We start from the raw sequence: 15,019 nt of genomic DNA on the forward strand, positions 1-15,019 counted from the left end.
TCGGGAGGCTGAGGCAGGAGAATGGCGTGAACCCAAGAGGAGGAGCTTGCAGTGAGCTGAGATCCGGCCACTGCACTCCAGCCTGGGTGACACAGCAAGACTCCGTCTCAAAAAAAAAAAAAAAAAAAAAAGAATAAATGATGATTGTTCGGAGACACTGAGTTTTGGTGTGGTTTACCATCTGGAATTATTGTGGCAGTAGATAACTAATAAAATAGTCAAAAGTGTTTGGGCCACATATAACTCCCTCTTCTCAGAATCATAGCCCACATTAATATATTAAAGGCTCTGAGAAGGACTGCATTAATTCATTACTTCCCAAATTCATTTCATTTTTTACCTTTATGTTATAATAATATCATATAAAATATACACTTTGGATTTAAAAAAAAAAAAGAAAGAAAAGCAGTTTGCCTAAGTCCTAAACTTGTTATTAAGAAACCTGGATGAACTCTTAGAACAATTGACAATGATTTTCAAGCCTTACCAATCAATCGGATTCAAAAAGTTTGCTTATTAGTAAATTCCCATTTACCTTCTCATGGCTGCTAAATTTCACACCAGTGACTTGTCTGGTACGGCTCTAAATTCCTAAATGATTAAAAATTATTTTCCACTTCTGGTGCTAGCCAAATTTCAGAATGATTTTATAATCAGCATAAAGAACATTCATTTTTTAATAAATGACCAATGAATTATATTGATCAATTTTAATTAAATTCTTTTTTTTCAAATAACAAATCTAATATTTGCTATTAAAGTTACTTAGCAGCTATGTTGGTGTTAAAAATGAGAATGAATAACCTAAAATATTGGCTGATCTCTTTTTCTCTTAGTTATTGAAAAATGGGGAGCACTTTCAGGAGAACTCTTTTTTAAGCTTAGTCACAATGCCAAGGCTTGGAACTGCTTTCAAGCACAAAAGAAAACACAGGGGTTGCAGGAAACATATAGAAAACACCTCCTTTTTCATTTAATTTGGTAACTATGAATCATTGTTGATATCTGTTTATATTCCCTAAGGGGCCTTGGCCTATGCTTTCATTTCAAATACATGTGCTCATGTTGAACAACTACCATTGGGAGTGATGTTTGTACAAGAATTTATTTCTTTCCAAAGTCTTGAAGAATGGTCACAGCTTATCATGTAAGCTGTCTCAGTAAGCATGAAACATTATGACCTGGAATGTCTCAAAACAAAGTGAAAAATCAGTTGACCTTTCATACTTTTTCCTTCTTCTAGGTGGACTTCTTTCTTCCCACTATATTTGCCCCTGACTGGCTGGTCTATGGTAAGGTGCTATCTATTAACTAAAGTGTTAGTAAAATTATTTCATTTTAAAAATCTCTTATTTTAAAAGTGGTACTTTTAAAAGACATTTATTCCCAATAATAAAATGCTTGGAGTATTATTCCAGATACTAGGGGTACAAAGAAGATATCATCCCTGCCAATGAGGACCTTGCAATCTTGTGGTGAAAATAAACACATAAATAGAAACAGTGCAAATGAAATGAAAGTATGATATCCATTCCTAAGATAGAAGTAAGACATGTTAATTGAGTATTCTTAAAGGAAGTCATTTTTATGAGTTTGCTCATGTCGTGTAGCAGAATTTTGATGGGTTAGTGAGTTGAGGTATACAGCCTTAGTTTTTATTCTTTGAAAAAACATGAAGGGTGCTTTACCTTGGGTTCTAAGACAGAGAATCACCAAGATTCACTGTGAACTACCATCTTTAATATTTGGAATGAGAACTACGTACTCTACTAAACAGTTGCCCTAAGCCTAGTTATAGATAATAAGCTATATATAATATAAAAAGAGAAAGTGGATGTTAATATCCAACTCCATCTTTAAGAATTATGAGAAACTTTGAGGGAAAAAATTTCAATGAACGGTCTTTGGCTTAATCCACTCTGTATTTCTCCTGCTGCATCAGGTTCCGTAACCCTCTGTTATGTCTCCAGTGCTTTTTGGGCTAAGGCAGAAATGCCAGGGCTGGTTTTCAGTCTCAATTAATTTGCACAAATTTCACTTTGGCTTCAGAGTTTGTAGGGATAATTGCCTCCCCAAATGCTCTGGGAAATGCATGCTTTTATTACAAGGGTTACCATATATCTCAGTTTATCTGGGACAATCCCAATTAATGCCTATTGTTCCGATGTGACTATTAGTTACATCTTATGCCAGTGTAATGGATTAATGGGGCAACCACCTATTTGTCCTGCTCACCCTGTGGGAAAGGGATGGGAGTGTTATAGTCTGCTCCCTTTGTCTTTGAGATAAGAGCTGAAAACAGAGCAGAAATGTGGGTACCATGAAACTTCCTGTGTGCACATTAATATCTTTCTTGGGGGGCAGTAGCTCAGAATTCTAAGGTTTTAACATTTCATGTCCCCATCAAATTAGCCTCATATCCTTCACCTCCCATGCATTCATTCTTTGAGAGTGAAATGTTTAAATGCCTACATTTAATATTTACATTTATGCTTTTTGAATAATTTTTGAATTATATGATTTATAAATAATTTATAAATGCCCTTCATTTTGCTGTAATGGCTATTCAGAAAATGATTTAATTTACTCAATTTTAGTGTAGCACCACCATAAATTCAATGGGAAATTGAAAAGAACTCACTGGTTTGCTGTTTCTCAATATTGGTGCATTTCATCTCTTTATTTCAAAGATACATTGTGTCCTTGTGTATTGAGTAAAAATAGCTCCACTATCTAATAACAGAGACGTACTGTGTTTGACAAATTCCAGATTATAAAACATGTTTATAGTGGAATTGATAAAATTCATAGTAGCAGCACTGTAGGGAAGACAGATCTATGTATTGGGTCTAGGTATGGATTGGAATCAAGTCTAAAGGCCCCTTGTGTAAGTTGTGTGCTTTGAGGGAAGTAATTTATTGTTTGGGAGCCTCAACTTCATTATGGATAAAATGAAGAAAGTAAAACTTGCCCCACCCACTTCATAAGGCAAACAAATGTGATGAGTGTAAAATAACTTACCAAATGTAAAGTACTATGTGATCATAAGTGGTAGCAGAGAGCGCTGTCCTTCAGGCTGTTTAGAGGTATTATACTCACAGAAGAAAATATATCCACTTAAAAGGTGAGATTTCTTAGTCTATCTCTCTTTCCATTGGCAATTCCATTCCCCCTATACAGACCAAAGCTCAAACAAGTTCAAGCCAACAAGAATTTGTCAAGAATTACTCTGCACCACTGGGTTTTGACTCCTGCCAGTGCCTGAACTTGATTTGGTTATAAAGATAAATAAGATATGATTCTGCTCTAGGGAGCCCACAATCCAATGAGAGAGATAGACATACACAAGTTAATTTCAATATAATGTAATAAACAGTATAATTTTTTAAAAAGTCACAGAAGAATGTCAAGACACTTAGTAAACCTGACTCTCATAAGGTAAGTTTAAAGAAAGATTTCAGGTGTCAATGATATTGTGTATGTCAGAAAGCCTTCTGTAATAATCATTATGGCACAGTTCTCAGGTGTAACAAAGGGTCAGAGATTACACCTCCTTGCTCCTATAAAAATAACAAGCACAGATTTTGTTGTAGAACAGACCAGTGCCTAATACCTCATTCGGTCAATTACTTGCTACATTTCTGAGCTTCAGCTTCTTTATCTGTGGTGCAAGGGCAATAATATCTACTTCAGTCTGCTGGAATGTCAGCTTTACAGGGGCCTTTGGCCTCTTTTGTTTATTACTGTGTCTCCGTCACTTAGAACCTGGTAAGCACTATGGACGTTACCTTACATAGATGGTAAGTACTCAATAAATATTAATAGTTGTGGAATTTGTTTAGTAAATGAAGGTAGCTATTCATCTCCCAATCACCATTTTTTTTTCTTAATTTTAATCAAGAGCCACCATAAAGTCAAGGAGATATTGGACAGGGTCCACTGGTTTACTCTTTGCTTCTCAATTCTGACTAATTTCACCTTTTTGTCTTTCAAATATGCATTTCAAAGGTACACAGTGTCCTCGTATATATAGTAAAAATGGCACCGTTACACAAGACAAAGGCAAAAGGCAATGGACAGGCCATGCTCATAATGCTTCCCTGTGTATATTCACGTGGTCTGCCATGCTGCAATGTCCTTCCCTATTGAGAAATTTGCAAGGATCTGAAGACTCAAGTCTGTATATAGAAATGATATCATCAAATATGCATACTTTTTCTGTTTTTCAATGTTTGGAGTCTCTGTTTTCATAAGTGTTCAGTTATTCTGAAAACAACCTTTTCCCAAATTGTCAAAGAAAAAACTGTGACTATGCTAGAGTAGCTCATCCATCAAGCTACATCCTTTAAGTACTTTCTCATCTAAAGGATTGACAGATTGCACATTTCACTGGAAAGCTGTCACACAAATATTCCCCTGGAGAGTTGGTGGCTCCGGAGCTTGAAGAGTTGGGTCTCAGAACGGCAAATACCTCACTGAGAACCAGCGCTAGCATCAAATGCAGTTCTCCCTACTGGCCACTTGGTGGCAGTGCCAACTGAGTGCCAGCTCAAGCCATTAGCATGCACACAAGCATGTGATTCCCAACTTCTATTCAAATTTTAGGACCTACAAGGGGTTTCTGGTAAATCACATGGGCTAAGGTAAACTTTGCTTACTGACAAAGAGGCTATATAAGAATTTTAAAATAAATTTCTTACCCTGATTTATGACATTAGGTTAGGCCCCCAGTTAGGTTACACCTAAAAAGGTGAATAATGGCAATTTCCTCAGTGTCTTTTAATAATCTCTACCTTGACATCACACATAGGTCAAACATAATCCAGGTCCTATCCCAGAACTGGTTATTATCCTGAACTTCTCCACCTCCTAAATCTTAAACTCTGTTCTTTGACCAAAAGCATCTATCTCTCCCTCTTTGCTGTTATCGCAAAGGTGTGATTTCTCAGAGATCACAGTCTCTTGACCCCTTCTCTTTCTTCCTGTTTTCCAGATTCAGTAGCCCATCCTGCAACCCTTCTGTATTAGGGTTCTCCTGAGAAACAGAATGAATAGAATGTAGATGGTAGATATATAGATTAGATAGATTAGAGATAGATAGATATAGAGATAAAGACTTACAATAGAAATTGGCTTATATGATGACTGTGGAGACTGAAAAGTCCCACAGTCTGGCATCTGCAAGCTGGGAACCAGGAGAACTGGTGGTGTAACTCCTGTTCTAATTCCTAAGGCCAGAGAACTAGGAGCTCCAATGTCCAGGGGCAGGAGAAGACAAATGCCCCAACTCAAATGGGGAGAGTGAATTCACCATTAGTCCACTTATTTGTTCTGTGTAAACCCTCAATGAATGGGATAATGTCCACCTGCATTGGTGAGGGCACAGGCTCATTGCTGCACCTCTTTTGCTGTAAAGTGAGTTTATTGATCAGAAACAATGCTGTGTGGAAAACCATGATGGTGGATAAGGCATTCTGTAAATCCACAGATGACAGCTTTGGCAGAGAAGCATAGCATGCAAGAAAGGCAAGTTTGTATCCAAAGTAAGTTTCTATTTTAGCATGGACAAAACACTGCCCCTTCCATGATGGAAGTGGTTCAGTGTAATCAACTTGCCACCAGGTAGCTGGATGATAACCATGGGGAATGGTGTCATATTGGTGTTCAGTGTTGGTTTCTGCTGCTGGCAGATTGGGCACTCAACTGTGGCCATATCCAAGTTGACTTTGGTGAGTAGAAGTCTGTGTTGCTGAGCTCATGCATAACCACCATCTCTGTCATCAGGACCACTTTGTTAATGAGCCCATTGGCCAATGACAAAAGTGGCAGGAAAGAAAGAGACTGACGGGTATCCACAGGACAGCTCATTCTATCTACTTGATTATTAAAATTCTCCTCTGCAGAGGTTACCCTTTGGCAGGCGTTCAGATGGGACACAAATACCTTTTTTTTTTTTTTCCTCATTCAGAGATGTTTCCTCTCTGTGTGTTGGCCCATTCTTTCCCAGGCTCCTTTGACAACTCTTTAAGTGTTGCTGGAATTCTTCCTTAGACTTCTTTTCTCTCTATACAACCCCATGTGACCTCTTTTATGGCTTCAATTATCACTTATATACTAAAGAATATATTCCCAAAACAGTATCTCCAGACAACTTGTCTAAACCTGAAGTCCTCTTTCCTTCATGTCTTCTACCAAGTTTTTATTTTATTTTATTTTATTTTTTTACTCACTCTGTTGCCCAGGCTGGAGTGCAGTGGCATGATCTCAGCTCACTGCAACCTCTGCCTCCTGGGTTCAAGCGATCCTCATGCCTCAGCCTCCCGAGTAGCTGGGATTGCAGGAGTGCACCACTACACCCTGCTAACTTTTGTATTTTTTTTGTAGAGATGGGATTTTGTCATGTTGGCCAGGCTGGTCTCGGACTCCTGGCCTCAAGTGATCTGCCCACCTCGGCCTCCCGAAGTGCTGACATTACAGTCTTTTACCAAGTCTTCTCATCCTTTATTCTTCATCTCATTAATGGTTCTGTTAACCACCTAGTTATCAAATTGGAAACCTAGAAGTCATGCTTTACTCCTTCCTCTCTCTCACTTCACAAATCTGTGTAGGCACCAAATTCAGTTAAATGTAGTACCTTTACATCTACTGAGATAGCTCACTTCTCCATCTCCATAACCACTGCCTTAGCTCAGGCTGTCTTCATTTTCCCCCATAAATTACTGAATAAGTTGCTCATTCCTTCTCCCAACAAACCAATTCTCCAAACTCCTGCAAGAGGGAATTTCAAACAGGAAGATCTGATTTGCTTAAATTCATTTTTGTTTTTTCATATTATTCAGCATAAACTCCTAAGCATAAAGTTTTGGAAATACATTCTGAAAAAGTGAAACAAATGACAACTTTCTGAAGCTATTGGAAACTTAGATAAAATGTTTAACATTAAAGAGAAACTATCTGTTTTGTGGTAATGATGTGAATTTAAATTTTGGTGGAGCAAGGCTTTGTGGTAAATATAACATTTGTATTAACATAAACATCTATGGAGAAGAAATAAATTCGAAGCTGTTTGTCATGTACAGATAAACCATAATTGTATTCAAACAAGCTATGATATCATATCTGTTAAAATACAGTCTGTAGTTGTTGCAGTTTAAAGAATTTAACATATCTCATATGGCTAATGTCATAAAATATTTGTGATGAAGTTGATGTTGAATCATAAAACAAGCTTTGACGTGGCAAATTGCACTTTATCTCTTTTCTTCCAATCATCAGTTGAATTTTACAAGTGTTTTAGCCTTTGAAGAACTACTTTGCAAATAGATGTTAATGCTCTACAACAGTGTTCAACTTTTTGTAAATGAGCTTTTTAACCTTTTAGTATATTAAAAAGTCACCTGTGAATCTATCAATCGTTAAACTGTTCTGTGAATGTAATGTCAAAAAGTCAGCTTTGGCAGCATTTACTGAGTTGAAATTATTATAAAGAAAGCCGCGCCTGTAGTCCCAGCTACTTAGGAGGCTGAGGCAGGAGAATGGCGTGAACCCGGGAGGCGGAGCTTGCAGTGAGCCGAGATCCGGCCACTGCACTCCAGCCTGGGCGACAGAGCGAGACTCCGTCTCAAAAAAAAAAAAAAAAAAAAAAAAAAGAAAGCCTACACCCAGATCCCAGATGTTGCTTTTCTAAATATCATTCTCCAATAAAAGCAACCAGGGATCCTTAGAGAAATGGTTGATGTCAGCAACTCTCAGTTTCAGTTAGGATTGGAACAGGGAAAATATAAGATGAGCTTGAAGCATTTGTAGCCCCAGGAAGCAAGGAAGAACCCCTAAAACAAAGGATAAAGGCATGCCAAAGGGACAAAAGAGCCAACCTGAAAGAGCTCCCAGTGGCCACATTGGAATAATTTGAAAAACAAAATAATAATAATGTTGGATTATAACTGAAAGCATAGTATGATTATACATGAATCTGCACTGACTATATATATACAATTCCCCTGGAATGGAAGTATAATTCCTTCCTTCTTGAGTATGGACTGGGCTTCATGATTTTCTTCTAAAATAGAGCATGAAAAGGAAGAAAAATAATAACTTTATTGTAGAGAAACCTGGCAAACACTACCTTAAGCAAGTGATCATGGTTAACATCACTAGTGCTACGGTATGTTGACATCATGTGATGAGAAAGGCATTTCACCTTTGTGGTATTCTCCCAAACTCATAACTCCAGTGCATCATAGGAAAAACATCAAACAAAAACTGAAGAATATTTTATAACATATCTGACCTGTACTCTTCAAAACTATCAAGGTCATCAAAAACAAAAACAAAGACACAGACTAAGATGAGACTAAGGAGATATGACGACTAAATGTAATGAGGTATCCTGGACGAGATCCTGAAACAGAAAAATGACATTAGGGAAAAACTAATGAAATTAGAATAAAGGGTGGAGTTTAGTTAATAGCAACGCACCAAAGTCGATTTCTTAGTTATGAAAAGTGTACCATGGTTAAAGCATGATGTTAACAAAAGGAGAAACAGGGTCAAGGATATACAGGAATTCTCTGCACTACTTTTAAAGTTTTTTTGTAACTCTAAAATTATTCTAAAAGAAAGAGTTGGTTTAAAAAAGAAAGCCTATAATATGGAAAATGTTAAATGTATTAATCCCAGAATTTTGGGAGGCCAAGGTGGAAGGATCACTTGAGCCCAGGAGTTGGAGACCAACCTGAGCAACATAGGGAGATGCCATCTCTACCAAAAAATTTTAAAAATTACCCAGGCATGGTGATGCACACCTGTGGTCCCGGCTATTTAGGCAGCTAAGGTGGGAGGATCACTTGAGCCTGGGAGGTCAAGGCTGCAGCGAGGCTAGATCACATCACTGCACTCCAGGCTGGATGACAGTGAGACCCTGTCTCAAAAACAAAAACCAAAAAACTTATTTCTACAAAACCGAGGAGAAACTGAAGAAATTATGGGGAACTCAAACAGTGTGTACAGGAATCAATTTTGAGTATCTTGGCTTGTAGAAAGAATATTTTGATGGAGTGCCAATTTTTAATTGGATAATTTATATTGACATCTGGAATTGAAAGATATTGAGAACACTTAGATTTTGCAGGATTTATATTTGGCAAAAAATTCAAAAGTATATAAATTCCGGCTATGTTTTTTCACAAGTTCTTTTTTTCATGCAAAATAATTTGTCAAAGAAATTGTACTCTGAAGGAAAGCAAAAAGCATTGCTTGTGACAGTATTGGGGTAAAACATTCATACATCTCAATTAGAAGAAATTAGAATTGAGACTATTCTTCGTAACTGGCTCTGAGTTTGCCAGGAACCTCAGTGCCTATGGGGAGAACATATTATCCAATAAAAAAAGTAGAGAAGTGTCAATTTCAGGTGTCAACAATTTCAAATGTATTAGCCACCAAAATAACACTTTGCACATTTCAATTTGATGAACAAATTAAAAATATTAAGATACTTATTGAAAAAAATGCACTCTTCAAGAAAATACTAGTAACAGAGATAGATGCAGCTAAGCAACTGAATATGCACTACAGTCATTGTTTTGTTTATTTCATTTTTAAAGCATTCAGGTAGTCAATATGACAAAATAATTCTAAAAATTATTTAAGGTGCAAGAATGTATGTTATTTTCAATTTTTTGAAGTAATTTTATTTTAAAAAAGTTTTTAATAGAACTACCAATGTAATACAATAGGACCAATATAGTAAAAACACAATTTGTTGCTCAATAAATATTTTAATTATGTGATTTTCATGATTGTGTTAGCATATTCTCTTTCACTCTCAAACACGCTTTCACGTGGATAAATTCTGTGGTCACATAACATATAGATATCCTTGAGCAGCCTGCAGACAGGCAACAGTTTCTTATTCATTGTTGTACCTTCATTATCTAGCATGGGGATATTTAATACAGGTTTATCGAAGGGATGAATAAATGAATGTACGTTTTGTCCTGCAGAGTGTTCAATGGTGCTGCTGCTAATGAAAGGTAAGCAGTAGCAAAGCTTGACATGAATGCTTTTCCTGTCAGCAGGATGTGGGCCTTTAACACCTGGGTGAACCCTAAACAGGTGCTGCATCGTGGAAATCCAGGTGCAGAGCGGAGCACCTCATCCATCTCTCACAACTGCTCCCTCCTTTTGGGGTTCCTATAACCTTAATATTTTTCTTTTGAAGCTTTTAAAATCTAACAAAAAATTGAAAGAAGAATATAGGTAACACCCATGTTTCTTTCACTTCAGAAAATTAATAATTTTATACTGTCAAACATGCACTTAAATTTTCCTGATTGTCCCCCAGATATTATTTTTAGCTGCTTTAAACCTGTATCCAATGAAGTTTCAGGCATTGCATTTGTCTGTGTCTCTTTTATCTCTTTTAATCTAGAACAGTCCCTGCCTTCTATTGTTCATTTTTCACATCCCTGGCTTTTTCGACAAGTCTTGCAGACTGGCCTTTTGTCTACTCTTTAGTTTTTAAAATGTTATAAAGTGAATTAAGAACATGTGGCCAAGTTCCCTTTTACTAGACAAGGATGATTTAGGGAGATGGGCTTTTAGGCAAAAATGCTAGTCAGAGAATGAGGAGAGATTTCATTTAACATACAAGACTTAGGGGCTCCTTTCCATATAGTCAAGGAAAAATCCAGCCATTTTACTGAAGAAGTAATCATTTAGAATTCATTGATAATTACTCCTCAAAAATATTAGGTAAAATTTCCATCAAGCAATTTCTGAAGCACAATAACTGCATTTGAAAAGAAATATTTTACGCATTTAAGGCACGATTTTAATTTGGGTTTTCCACATATGTTACATGTGAGTACATTTAAAGTTAAATGACCTGCTACCACATGTTAATTATCATTTGTGCTAATAAACAACAAAATAGGGTGATAAAGAGGTATTTTAAATTTTATTCCATTCTTCTATACACTCTTGCTAGGAAATTAACTCTGCATTTTTTTTTGGGGGGGGGGGAAGGGAATAAAGCAGGCATAGGCACCAATCCAAATCGATTCTCCTTTCATTAAAACAGACTGATTTGTTGCATTGAATCAATGAATAGCAGTTACTAGGTGCTGAGAATAGATAAAGAAAAGATAGCAAATATGGCTCCTGCTTTGGAAGATGTTTTGTAATAGTATAAATAAGAGAAACATGCTGTCACATGTTCTTTCACTTTCCACCTTTTGGTATATATTAAATATTATATATACATGTTATATACATATATATATGATACTATTATAAATGATTCATTATCCATGGCCTTAAGTCTTCTTTCAGAATTTGTACAGAAAATGGTAGGCACTCAATAAATGCCTTTCGCACAACTGAACTCAAATTTGTTCCATGCATATTGCTATTTTCAAATTAATGTCACACATGGTCTGAGTGAATTTCATCTGCATTGAAATGTGGAGGAAGCTCTTGACAGATGACAGTGTGGGGCCCTGCAGGGTGAGAAGAAAAGCCGTGCCAGCCTGAGGGAGAATACTGTGACCTTAAGGCTGCCCTTGAAAGACAGCGGGAGTGTGCGGCTCACACAGCACCCCCAGCACGTCTGTGCTGGGCTGGTGGGTCCCAGGATGTACACAGGAGTAGAAAACAATAACTATATTAGCATTCAGAGCCATCCACACCAAATCGCTGCCTCCTCCAATGTCATCTGCAGATGGGAAATCTGGGGATTTTTAGATGGTTTTTATGATAATTATAATGCCACTTACATGTGCATCTTTCTCTAAAGCACTGCTCATGAAGTAACTACCTAACCTATTATGCTGTTGTTAGAGGAGGAAAAAAATTAAAATTACTCAATTAATTTGTTTACGTGGAAGTCTTACTGTAGCATATATTTTCATACATTTATATAAAATGTATCCCTTCTGGCACCAAACAGTGTTGAATCAGTCCCTTCACCTCTATGAGATTTAGTTTCCTCATAAGTAGAGAATGAGTAAAAATATTCACTATGTTTATCCCTCAGAGTTGCTGAAAAATCAAATGAGAAAATGAATGTGTATGAAAGTAAAAAAAAATGTGTTATTCCTACTATTACCTGTCTCTTCAGCTCATATGTTTGTACATGACTCACATCCATGGATGGAGAAAGGATGAAAGTTTATTCACTAGGGTCAGAACATCTCCCAAGAGTGGCCTGGAACACTTTGAAGTCAGGAAAGAGGGCTGCTCTATTGGCTACTTAAAGGAGTTTTCTCACTCTCTCTACATCCACCAAAGCCCAATTCAGTATTTTCCCATCCAACTTAGTGGTGCGCATCCCCACCCAGAAAACATTATGAGATGGTGGAAAGACTCCAAAAACAAATAAAACAGCAGGGCTGGAATTTTGACTCCACCTTTGTGTTAGTCCGTTCTCATGCTGCTATAAAGACATACCTGAGACTGGGTAATTTATAAAGAAAAGAAGTTTAATTGGCTCACAGTTTCACCAGCTGTATAGGAGGCATGGCCAGGGAGGCCCCATGAAACACAATCATGGCAGAAAGCGAAGAGGAAGGAAGCACGTTGTACATGGCTTGAGCAGGAGGAAGAAAGAGAGTGAAGGGGGAGGTGCTACACACTTTCAAACAATCAGATCTCTTGAGAACTCACTGGGTATCATGAGAACAGCAACAAGGAAATCTACCCTCATGATCCAGTCACCTCCCACCGGGTCCCTCCCCTAACATTGGAGACTACAGTTCAATATGAGATTTGGGTGAGGACACAGAGCCAAACCATATCAATATTTAATTTGGTGTGTGACCTGGTACACAATACTGAATCTTTTCAAGTCTTATTTTTCTTATTTGTGTAACAACCTTAGTATTGTTAGTCAGTTGTGTAACATAGAATGTGTGAAGCAATACACAGGGGGCTTTTAGAAAATAGTTTACTTTGCTCAAAATGGACAGCCCACGCGCCTTGAATTTCCTCGTTTTTGGAAAGGAGATAACACTTATAGAGGCAGTATTCAAATTAATGAGACAATGTATGAAAACTCCAGCAAGGAGCTTGGCATGTGGAATGTAATTAATTCATTCAGGCTTCGGTCTTGTAATGGTAACATAGTGAGATGGGGCTAGAGGAGGAAAATCAAAGGAGTCTGTGGCTCAGACAGAGACCTAGGTCATGAGGAAAATAACCTGTGCTGTGTGTAATAGGGCTGAATTGAGGCTGCTTGATCAAGAATATCTGAGTAAAACCCACATTCTATTTTTCCTTTGTTTTAAAGATACAAGTGCCAATTGTTAAGTTTTTCATGCCTGACTTGTCTGTTTACACTGCTACCTAGAAGGGACTTAGGCTGGCAAGTGCAGACGCTTGTTCTCTGGTGTCAGTAGACTGGAACCTAAGCTTGCCATTCATTGCTCTCCTGATCTTTATTTGCTCTGAAAGAGGAACTGGAGTAGATGTGGGAGAGATACAGTGTTTTCTAACCTATTTTATCATACGTAAAAATGTAGCATAAACTCCCAAGTCCCAATCTAGCAGTAAGTCTTCTTGTCTCTGCCTTCAAAATATATTGTCTATTCACTTCTTCCACCTCCACTGCCACCATCCCAGGTCAAGTCATTTTTTTTTTAATTTATTTTTTTTTTTTGATACACAGTCTTGCTCTGTCACCCAGGCTAGAGTGCAATGGTGTGATCTCTGCTCACTGCAACCTCTAGCTCCCAGGTTCAAGCAATTCTCCTGCCTCAGCTCCCCAAGTAGCTGGGATTACAGGTGCCTGCAACCATGCCTGGCTAATTTTTTGTGTTTTTAGTAGAGATGGGTTTTTGCTATGTTGGCCAGGCTGGTCTTGAACTCCTGACCTCAGGTGACCCACCTGCCTCGGCCTCCCAAAGTGCTGGGAATACAGGTATGAGCCACCGTGCCTGGCCCACTCTTATCTTGTAAATGGACAACTGTGTCAAAGTATTCTATCTGATTCTGCCTTTTTTTTTTTTCTTTTTCCATTTCTCCCTGTAGTAGACATGGTGATTGTGTTGACAGCCTCCAGTCAACTCTTTGTATTGTGGCAGCTGTGTGGGTTGTGTGGGATTGACCCCACTACCATCTTTAGGGAGTACCCTGATGACTTAAAGCCTATCAGGAAAATCCATGTACTGTTGTTGTAGCACTCGGTTCAGACAGCCCAGGACTAACCCAAGCAGCTCCTGATATTTATCTGGCCAAAGGATTGGTTCAAGGTAGTTCAATTGTGCAAATCTTAGGGCATTTGTCAAATGGACAGAGGGAGCCGTCTTGTTCTCTCCTTCTGGATGTGAAGGAGAAAGCATGATGTGGTATGCAGACTGGTAGCCATTTTGCCCAGATAGCCTGAGAAAGAAGCCACCAAGTAGGAGGCAAAGCCATCGGAATCTCAGAGAAGTGGAGTAAAATCCCCGACTAAACCATGCCTAAAGTCCTTTCTTCCTTTGAACTTTCAGTAACATGGACTAATAAATCCCTTCTAAGTCATTTTTGGATTCTTATAATGGTTCCTAATGACTTTATTATCTATGCTATAGACAGAGTGATATTTTCAAAACATAAATCAGACTATGTTACATCTTTGCTTAAAATTTTCTGCTAAGAATTTAGGATAAATTATAACTTCTTAATTAAATTGGACATGAAGCTATATAATGAGATGTTAACTTCTCTGACCTCTGTGGCTGCCGCTTACCCTTTCTCTGACTACACTACACATACCCCTGAATTCTTTCTATGCCTCAAATTCACCAGGTTTACTCTAATCTCAGATTTACACTTGCTGTTTTCTCTGCCTAGAATGCTCTTCCTTCAGATCTTAAATTGCTGATATCCTCTTCTCATTCAGGTCTCAACTCAAATGCTGCTTCCTCAAATAACTTTTCCCTAACTACTCAATTTCATTTTTCTTCTGATCAATGCCACTCTCTATACTACTAATCTGTTTAGTTTTGTTCATAGCATTTGGTATCTAAATAATCTTATT

The sequence above is a fragment of the Chlorocebus sabaeus genome, chromosome 13 (genome assembly GCF_047675955.1).
Source record: "Chlorocebus sabaeus isolate Y175 chromosome 13, mChlSab1.0.hap1, whole genome shotgun sequence".
Classification (NCBI taxonomy): domain Eukaryota; kingdom Metazoa; phylum Chordata; class Mammalia; order Primates; family Cercopithecidae; genus Chlorocebus; species Chlorocebus sabaeus.